At 37.9% G+C, this 10,605-nt stretch overlaps 1 pseudogene; it reads right to left on the bottom strand.

Annotated features, from left to right (window-relative positions):
* Positions 1-2,513: 2,513 nt before the first annotated feature.
* On the bottom strand, positions 2,514-5,956 carry LOC101289222 (DNA-directed RNA polymerase III subunit RPC4-like; annotated as a pseudogene).
* Between the last annotated feature and the right edge of the window lie 4,649 nt (positions 5,957-10,605).

The raw sequence follows: 10,605 nt of genomic DNA, 5'->3' as shown, positions 1-10,605 counted from the left end.
AGACTTCAACTTAACTCCTCCTTAACCTTCTTCTCTTCTTTCTTCTCCTTCCCCAGCGACACCTAGTAGTGTTTTGTTTACTTCTATTTTGTTTTCCAAGAAGATATCTTTACCTTGGTGATGACAACATTATTACTTCCTCGTAGCCATGCATTTTGAATTAGTGTATTTAGCACAACATTAGTTTCTTACTTGAAGTGAACAAAATGATTTATCTTGCCCTTAATTTTCCCTTTCATAAACTTGTGCTAATAAAGTGCTGAGGCCATATTTTCTCTGCAATCTTTCATCATATATTTTGAAAACCAGACGAAATCATTTTTTAGAGACCAATACACGCTTTGTAAATGAGATGTGTCATGATGGTGGCATGGACAAACTTCTCTGAGAGTTCAGAGGAGTGGGGCATAACTTGGGTCAGGGGTGTGCAAGGGACGCATGGAAAAAGAACATTTTAGATCAGTCTTGAATAAAATTATGGTTGTGCTGCTCATTTAGAGCATAGTGAGGTGAATAATAAGGTACAGCATCAGAAAATTTTATATTATTTTGGTCCCCATGACCTGAGGAATCTCTGATAGAGTGCTATGATTCATTAAATGCACAATAAATATTTTCTGATTATATGAATCTACTAGTACAGTTTGATTTAGTTCTCTTTTGATGGAGTAGAAGTTGTAATTGTTCCATAGGGAACAAAGGCTGAGATAAGATCACTACTATTGAGTGATGGGAATGAAGATAAGAAAAAGTCATCTTTTAAAACAAAAGATTTTAAAAATCAGTATATAGTGAATGGGATATACTATCCACAGAAATGCTTCTCCTTCAGGAATGATCTGTAATAAATAGTTAACTTTAGTCAGCATTTGCTATTTGTTAGATATTGTGCCAAGCTTTTCACATGCATTTCCCCATTAATGTTCATAACAGACTTATATGGCACTACCAGACACACTAATTTACAAGTGAAGGAAAGCAGGTGTAGTGAGGCACAGACACACAAACTTGATCTGTGTCAGAAATGTATTCAACCTTCACTTTTAATCTCAGGAATAATACACTTTGAAGAGGATACTTCCTGGAATATGACAAAGCAATCAACAACAAAAACTTTATTATTTTCATTTCGTTCCTGCTCACCTGAAAAGCATCAGAAACCTGTATTTAGCAGAGAAAAAATGGACATTTTCAAGCAAAGTTCCAACGAGCATTTATCAAAGCCAGTGGAGAAGGGGAGCTTTGTTCTACAACCTGCCCTAGTTTTGTCAATGAGAATATCCCTATTTTATGCAGGAGCATAAGATAATCTATATTAATCTATGAAATGCATAGATTAACCAAAAAATCATTAGAAATATCCTATTTCTTTTGTTTATATTTTATTACCAATAAACACTCTGCTTGATGAGTTGGTCACCTTTGTGACTTACTTTTAAATTCTACTCATAAACACTGTCAATTATATTATCAAGCCATATGTTAAATTTTGATTTTGATGGTAAGCACAGTCACACTTCTAACTGCATATTTTTTTGGCATCCAAAATTTAGTTGTTTGAGACCTTGGTTATTTGGGCTGCAAACTACATGCCTAGACAGTACTACAAAGACACAGTTTTTAAATTTTTGGTACTTTTTGACTACCTTTGACCCAAAACACACCATTTCTTAAATTTCTTTTAACTCCTTGAGATATGAAATATTTCAAATACATAGCAATTATGTATCCCAGCAATGAATTCCCAAAAGTCATTCCTACTGCTCAGTATGTTGATTTTAAGTAAACTACAATAGAAGACAATTTCTATGAATATTTTTAAGTGTTAACTACAGATATCACAACACCTTTTTTTTGTTTTGTTTTTTCGGTAAACTAACCTAACATTAATTGAGTGGCAACTTTTTATGTCTGGCCTTGTGCAAGGATTTTTCATTGACAATATTCTATTTCATCGTCACACCAACCCTGGAAGGTAGGTATCACCCTCATTTTTGTCAGAAGAGGAATATGAGGCTCAGAAAGGTTAGGTAGTTTGTCCAGTCACACAGTTGGCAAGAGACAGAGCTGCGACTGAGTCTCAGATTCAAGTCCCTGCTCTCTCTCGGGCGCCGCCCCTAGGGAGGAAGGAGGGAGCAAAAAGCAGCAGCAGCCATCCTTCCATTTTCTTCCCTGAGAACCAAGACGTTACCAAGAGAAGGAGCCTGTCCTTTCCCACAGACCGTCCCCTCTCCACCTGGGGAGGATGCAGTCAGTTGAAGAGCCGAAACTTAACTATAAAAATAAGTAGCAGGGACAAGACGCCCAGCAGCAAGCGGTTTCGGTGCTGTGGGAAGGTTTTCGCGCCGTTCACAGCTGCTGTGGGAGGGAGCCACGTGGGCCCTGTGGACAAAACGGGGACAGTGGCTGGGCTAAACAGGCCCCTTTTGGGTCGAACAAATTTTAGATCACAACGTCTGGAGCAGGCAGCAACCGCTGTTAGCACGGCCACCACCATCCTCCGTCTGCTTATTTTACCGGTGTTCGTGATCCAACACGGATTCAAAATGGGGAGAGCATACAGGTTTGTGCTTTACGTCCCAGAACTGTCATCTCACCCATCCTACTGTCTCCAAGGCCTACAGACAGGACAGCAGCAAAGAGCAGGCGGTCCCCATCGTCACGTCCAGAGTCACCTTGCCTAGGAGGCTCTGCACCTTCCCCAACTTGCAGATGAGCAGCTTGCCAACCTGACCCTCGGTTAGGGTACAAGCATTCTCTACCAGCCTGGCTTCCAGGTCTTTCTCCTGCTTTATAACCACCATCTGTCCATCCTCGCTCTGCACCGCTGATTTGGTAGGCTCGACATCCAGAGTAGGCGGCTGGCCGGGGAGCCAGTTTTTCTTTTTTTCTTTTTTTTTTTTTTGCGGTACGCGGGCCTCTCACTGTTGTAGCCTCTCCCGTTTCGGAGCACAGGCTCCGGATGCGCAGGCTCAGCGGCCATGGCTCACGGGCCCAGCCGCTCCGCGGCATGTGGGATCTTCCCGGACCGGGGCACGAACCCACGTCTCCTGCATCGGCAGGCAGACTCTCAACCACTGCGCCACCAGGGAAGCCCCCGGGGAGCCAGTCTTGCAGCTGCAGGAACAGCAGCTCTTCCTCCTGCGTGAGGCTCAGCTTCCTGAAAGCTCTGCCACAGACATATCCTTCGGGAGGCCGGGGGCTTCCTGGCTGCTTTGGGGGGAGCCTTCATCTTGGCCTCCTCCTCTCATCTCGTGGCTCGTCTTTCACTTTCACAGCAGGCCCCTCCCACCTCCATGTCCTCTTCCTTGAGCCAAGGTTTAACATCTGATTCTTCATTCTCTTCCTTAAAAAGCCAGCCCGAGTGAACCAGAAGCAGCTGCACAGGCATATTTCGAGTGTCATTCCTCAGCCCAGGGTCATCGATGAAATCATCCTTCTTCAGCGTGTACAGGATCTGTTCTGTTTCTTCATTCGTCTCCCTCTTGTTCTTTTTGATGTTGATGTTGTGAGAGGTCCCCATGTCCGACACATTCACAGCCTTAGTTCCCCTTTTTCTTCATCATTTCAGCTGGGCCCTGCTCAAAGATGGAGTGGGACCGGAACACTTCTGGGCGTCCCCCGCCTTGTCCATGGCCCTCTCGCTGTCGGTCTGTATCCCTTTCACGCTTTTCCTTCTTGACGGTTACTTCTTCCTTGGGCTCTTCCTTGATCTTATGACTGATATTTGGGGTGCAGGTTTTCTTCTTGACTCCCTGAGGGTGAGGTCCCTGGAGTGGATGGAGGGAAGGCGGCCCGGGGTGAGGGGAGGCACCGGCCTCCGCAGGAAAAGACCCCCGTTCCCCAGAGAGGAAGGGTCGAGGCCCTCCCGGGGCGCTGGGCTCGCCTGTGGCGTTTTCTTCATGTTGCCCAGCGCACCGGGGCTGGAGCTTCGCATCACGCGCATCCCGACTTCACCTCCTAGGCGACCTGCAGCCGGGCCTCAGTGCCGGGGTGGAAGTCCACAACACCTTTTTAAACTAAACCTGAATTAAGTTGAGTATCTTTTCATCTTATTAAAAAACAATAAAAAATTAAAAAAAATAAATTATTTTATTTCTATAATTCTTATAGCTTGCTGATTACTCAACATTATTAAAATTAAGAAGAGGTTTTTTAACTTATAAAATATATTCTTTGGAAATACATAATATGCTATTATAATGGGTTCTGTGTGGTTATCTACTGCTACCATAATGTTGTGTAACCAACAACCACAAAACCTATAGGCTTAAAACAATAAGCTCTTTTAAGTTCATATGTGTATGTGTTGGCTAGCAGAGCATCTAGTCTCCAAGGGCCTAGAGATACCCACGTGCACGTCTGTGATTAGCAGCAGACAACTAGGTGGTTCTGTTTGTACTGGCTGGACTCAATAAGGAGGACTAAGCTTTTCCTCACTTCGTTTCTTATTCTTTAGCAGGTTAGCTGGCATTTACTTGTTCTCAAAGTGGAGTCAGAGCAAAAAGAGAACATAGGCAATAAAGGACTCTTGACGTCTTGCTTGGAAATGGAACACTGGCACTTCTTTCATACTCTATTGACCACGACAAGTCACAAAGCCAGCCCACATTAAAAGATTCAGGAAATAAGGTACAACTCTTTTAAAGTTACAATGTTATGTTATCAAAGGAGTAGTTACAGGGAAGCATATAGGATCTGGGACATTTTTGTAACTAATCAAAATTTTTTTCATTAATTTTGGTAGATATTTTAAAATGTATTAATCTTTGAAGAGAAAAAGTAAACTTGTCTCTGACAATCTTAACAATTTTATGTCTGTATGTCTATATTATTTCTACCCTTTTTTTTTTTCCTTTCTATAGTTGTTTGGGGGATATTTTATTAATCGTATACTAATTGTCAAGTTTGATGCTTAGCTACTTAATTGGCTGCTATTTTTCTTTTCTTATATATTAGCATATTTAAATTCTCATATAATAAAAATTTAGCCTCATCTCATAAGTTTTGAGAAGTAATAATTTTTACATATTTAAGTATATTTTCTAATTTCAAATATGGGTTCTTTCTTATTTGATATAAATTATTTATTTGTGTGTTCTAAATTTTAAAAATACATTTTTAAAAATCTTAACTTTTAGATATTTTCTAACATAATAGCATTGTGTTCAGAGAATGTGAACTGAATCATAACATAGATGATTCTAACAAACGTGATGTAGAACTAAGTTAGACAGACACAAAAGAATACATACATATGATTCCATTCATACATAAAGTTCAGAAACAAGCAAAACTATTGCTTATCCTTGGGGAGTATGTAGTGACTAGGTAGGGGCATAAGGGAGGTTTTGAGAATGCTGGTGATATTTTCTTTCTTGATCTAGGTTCTAGTTACAAGGCTGTTGGTAATTTGTGAAAATTTATCAAACTGTTTATACTTGTGATTTATGCACATTTTTATGTATTTGTTTTACTTCTGTAAAAAGCTGGAAATCTCAGTGAACTTGTTTATAGCAGATTAGACAGAGCTGAAGAGAAGATTAGGAGAATAAATATAAATTGAAGGAATTATGAGTTTACAGATTCAAAGAGATAAAAATTATGAACAAGAGGTTACAAGATACACAGAAGAGAGAATTCTACAATTACACATATTCCTTTCTAATGTGTCTTTGTCACTCCTCCCATCAAAGCACAGAGTCTAATCCCTCAAGGCTTGAATCTGGTATGGCCCTGGAACATGCTTTGACCAATATAATGTGGCAAAAGTGACACTGCTTTTATTTTCAAGTCTACTATTTGGAAAGGCTTGCAATCAAGTAGTCCCTAAACTGCAAGGTGCCGCTAGGTCAACTTGTCACACTTCCACAGACTTAGTCAGTAAGGAGACAACCAGACCAAATGGTTTTGCACAGTTTATAACTTCTAGGGTAGCAGGCAGCTTGAACTTCATGCTCTCACTGATCTCTTTTATCTTCCAAGTCCCACAGGGGTGATTCAACATGGGCCTAGGTGAATTCTGAACACACAGCTAATCTGTGTCCAGCTTTGAACCCCCCGATCCCGAAAGGTGATGCTAAAAATCTTGCCTAAACTTTGCTCCAAAGGAGACATTGTGTTTATTACTTTGGAATATAAGAAAGTCTTCCCTGATAACACAGTACTAGCTTGCTATAACCCCTTATACAAACATTCTTAAATTGTCCATAAATGCCTAGCCATGTAGAAATGTGAGGGATTCATGGAGAATTGTCTCTAAACAGCAACTTCTGAATGCTTCTACAATCATTTAAAAAGGACTAGTTTAGCATCTAGAGGGTGAAAGGGCATGTGGAAAATCAGGAGCCATTCCATCTGAGGACTCATAAACAAGTAGAAGGAACTCTCATTTGAATTCAGCTCAAATTGCTGACTCACACATTGTGAGTAAATAGTAAACTAAGTTTTGGGATGTTTCGTTACACAACATTAGATAACTGAAACAAAGATGTTGAGTTAAGAATCATGAAATAAAATATCTCAAAGCATAGCTGGCTACTTTTAAGGATAATCATGGGTTGTTTGGTACAAAATGTTTATCAATAATCTCATTCTTCTTCTAGGACAATTTTTATAAAGATACTTTTTGGAAGCTATTTGGGGAAAAAAATCTATTCCTGTAACTAAAACATTAGCCAGTGGTTCTTTATCATAGGTGGCTAAGTTAAAACTAATGAAACACATTTTTATAGATATCACTATTTTTTTCAATTTTCTTTCAATAAGGTTTTGAACCAATGAGAGGTGTTATTAGAATATACCTACCTGCGCAAATACTTGTTAATAGTACCTGCATTTGTTTGATGTAGACCTGGTGAGTTCAACTGAGTTTTTCTTTTGGTTTGTGGTAGAATGAAGTGGAATACTTAAATCTTATCATTATGGAGATTGTCCTTTCATTTATTCAACAACCATGCACTGTTCACAGTGAGCGAGTTATGTCAGATGAAAACTGAAGAGCCCACAAGACCCTCCTCTGCCTCTATGGTCTTGCCTTCATTGTAATTCCCCTTTGTCACAAATATTAGCCTCCTTACTGTTCTTTAGTGACAGAAGTTTGTCCCTTTTTCCTGGAAAAGTGCTTCAATATAACTATACGCCAGGCTTCCTTTCATCTTTCAGCCCTTTGGTCAAATATCACTCTATCAGCAACTAACTCCTTGAACACACAGTTTAACCTGCCTCACTCCCTATTACAAGTTCACATTTTTTCCCACAGCACTATATCACCATTAACAGACAGTTAAAAAAAAATAGTTTTCTTTTTTTGTTGTTGGTTTGTTTTTCTTTATTATCTGTCTTTTCCCTGAAAACAAGCTTCAAAGAGGCATGGGTTTTTGTTTTGATTACTATAATTTTCTTAGTACTTGGAACAGTTCCTAATTCATAACAGGTACACAAAAATGTTTGTTGATTGAATGAATACATGAATTAATAGTGTACAATCAGCCTCTGGTTTCTAAAAAGAATCCCCAACACCGTGGCAGCTTATAATAAAGCTTTATTTATCACATTGGCTAGGGGCTCTGATCCATGTTTCCTCACTCTAGGACCTGGTGGAGCCTCCGCCATCAGACACATTGCCTGCCAATATGGCAAGGAAACAGGGATTAAGCCAACCTCACACTGGTTTTAGGCTCTCCCACTGAGAAGTGATAAATAGAAAATTCAATCACATTTCATTGTCCACAGGTAGGTAGGTTGTAGCTACCATGTGCCAAAAAAGACAGGCTGTGATAATGGCAGAGATGGTATTTGTATAGAGTCGTTAGGGAAGGCCTCTGAGAGAGAATAATATTTGAACTGAGCTCACATTTCTTCCTAGAGGCCAACAACTATGGTATTCTAAAACATGATTTAGATCTCAGTTCTATGTTATTTGTCAAAAATTAATAGAGCTATCCTGCTATCCTTACCTCTTAGTGTTACTGCATTAAATGAGATATTTCATATAGAGCACTTAACACAGTGTCTGGAAATTAGCAAATGCTCAAAAATGCTATCCATTACTAATCATTATCACTGACATTTAAAATCATTTTGAATTAAATGGCAAGTGTTCCTGAAAACAATTAAATATGAAAGTATATCTAAAGGGAGTACATCAGTGCTAGGTGGATTTTGTCATAAAGAGGACCATCCATGCTTGTGGGATGATCTCATAAGAGGTAAGTTTTGAATCATGTTTGGTTTAAACACTGGCTACACACTGATCGGCATGTAAGGTGGGTAATACTCTTGAACTCAGAGCAACGATGGGAGAATATATGAAATATATTGAAGCAAGTGATTTCTCAAACACCAAGCAACTAAGCCCTGACAGAAATACAGGATCAAATTCGTATTCATAATTTATGTTTTATAACCCATCTACTACCAATAGTATCCTGAGGTATTAGTAGAAATATATTGCTCAGTAATAATAGTTAATGCTAGAGACAGAGAAGGTCAACAAAGTGTTATCCTTGATTACTTTGAAGCAGATGACAAATTTTAAGAAGATGGTCATGCATGGTCATGTACTATAACCTGGAATGCTTGGAAAAAGATTAATACGGTAATATCACTAATTGTATAATGCCAAAGCACTGACTACTAAAGAGGAGGGAAAAATCACTGGTATTGGATTACAGGAGGAAAACCCTGTAAAGATAGTTTGGAGGCAACTTTGACATGATGCATTTACAGTGGAGAAAGGTGACGATGAATTCACACACAAAAACAAATAAATAGAAGTAAAATTCTCTATAACATTCTGTGCCTCCTATATTGTTTTATCCTCAATAATCAAAGTTAAGATAATTAGGCATGCTAGTTAAACACATAGTACTTATTAATAGAGTAATTACCATAGATTTCCACATTAAGATAAGAGTGTATATCTTAATACATGATTTATTATTCAAGGACACTATGTTCTTTAACTCTTTATTATAACTATGAGGATTGCTAGAATTTAGCTCATAGAATTACTGGAAAGCCTACTTGAAGTTGTGCTGTACAAAAAAGAGTTAAGAAGATAGAGGAATAAGATCCAATATGGTTGCTTATAATCATATGATACCAATTAGTGTTTCACTAACACTGATATTAAGAAGCACAGTGTGACTTACATTTCCATTTTCACTTAACACTTTTTATCTAGGTGTTTAGTTGTTCATGGGTATGAGAATTCATTTTGCCATTCACCGAGATCTCAGTTGGAGCTCTGACATTCCTGACTTATCAGTGCTTTTTCCACTTCAAGAAAAAAAAATTACCATTCCTCAAGGCACTAAATTACTTTTAGTATTACAATTTCTAGTCCTTTGTCTCTCCTTGATCCTCTGACATTTTTTATGTCTCCTCTTGTAGTGCACTTAAGCAGAGCTATTTTGATTAAATAACTCCCCAGAGGACTGAGATTATAATACAATAGTCTTCCAAATAGGTTATTCTTGAGTACATATTGCCATTATACAGTACAGATATAACATCAGTATTTCATAAATGCATGTTTCTATGAAATCTGCCAAGTAGATGAATATCTATTTCATTGTTCCTGACATCACTGAGTTATAAATAATAAAGTGAAGCTCAAATTGTTTATTTGCAATGGAACAGCTCTGAGAAAAATTTCAGCTATCAATGATGTAGCAACCTCTAGAAAAGACAGGAACTTTAAAATTACAGTGAACACTATCTGAAATAATTCCCCTTAAATTGGAAAATTGCTCAAAATTTCCATAAATCAATTTTCCAAATCCAATAGAATTAAAATGAGTGGTGAGTACATTCTTATTTAATTCACTTTTTTTTTTTTAGAGTCAATCCACTTCAGTGTTTTGGAGTTAAGATAGCATTAGATGGGTGAAGTAATTACTAATTAGCATGGTTTCAGCAGGGCAGACTTTTCACTACTAGTCAGATTCTTTACTCTTCTGAGAAATTGGTTTGCACTTTTTTAGAACAGCTCCCAGGAAAAGGACTCTTTCTTCTTTATGTCAAATGATCACTATCATTACACACTTGGAAAATTTCAAACATTGAAGTAAAACATGGGACAATTTAATTAAATCTTAAGAATTGGACTTCTTATGTAAAATAAAGCCAAAAATAGAATTTTTATCAGTGTGATTAACTATCAATCTCTTCCATCTTTTCACGTAGTTAGCCTTTTAGTAAAGACCATTGTATGTTAAATCTTTAGTACATAGAAGGCCAATGAAGCCTGATTCAGTTTTAAAGTTCCCATTTCATATAGCTATCTTACTCCCCTGGTCTCAGAAAAATTTAAATATTCTTAAAAAAATTTTTTTGACAGATTAAAAAGTAAGCAAAGCTACAAAGTTTCAGTTATGAAAGAAGATTAGTCCTGGAGATCTAATGGACAACAATGTGACTATATTAACAATATTGTACTATACCCTTGAAATCTGCTAAGAGGGTAGATCTTTAGATCACCACACACAAAAAGTAAGAAAATAGTAACTATGTGACTTATGAGTATGTTAATTAGCAAAATAGTGGTGAATATTTTACAATATATATGCATATCAAATCATCAAGTTGTACACTTAACCA

The sequence above is a fragment of the Orcinus orca genome, chromosome 4, assembly GCF_937001465.1.
Source record: "Orcinus orca chromosome 4, mOrcOrc1.1, whole genome shotgun sequence".
NCBI lineage: Eukaryota > Metazoa > Chordata > Mammalia > Artiodactyla > Delphinidae > Orcinus > Orcinus orca.
The sequence above is the reverse complement of the archived record's forward strand: the minus strand, read 5'-3'. Positions and strand labels throughout refer to the sequence as shown.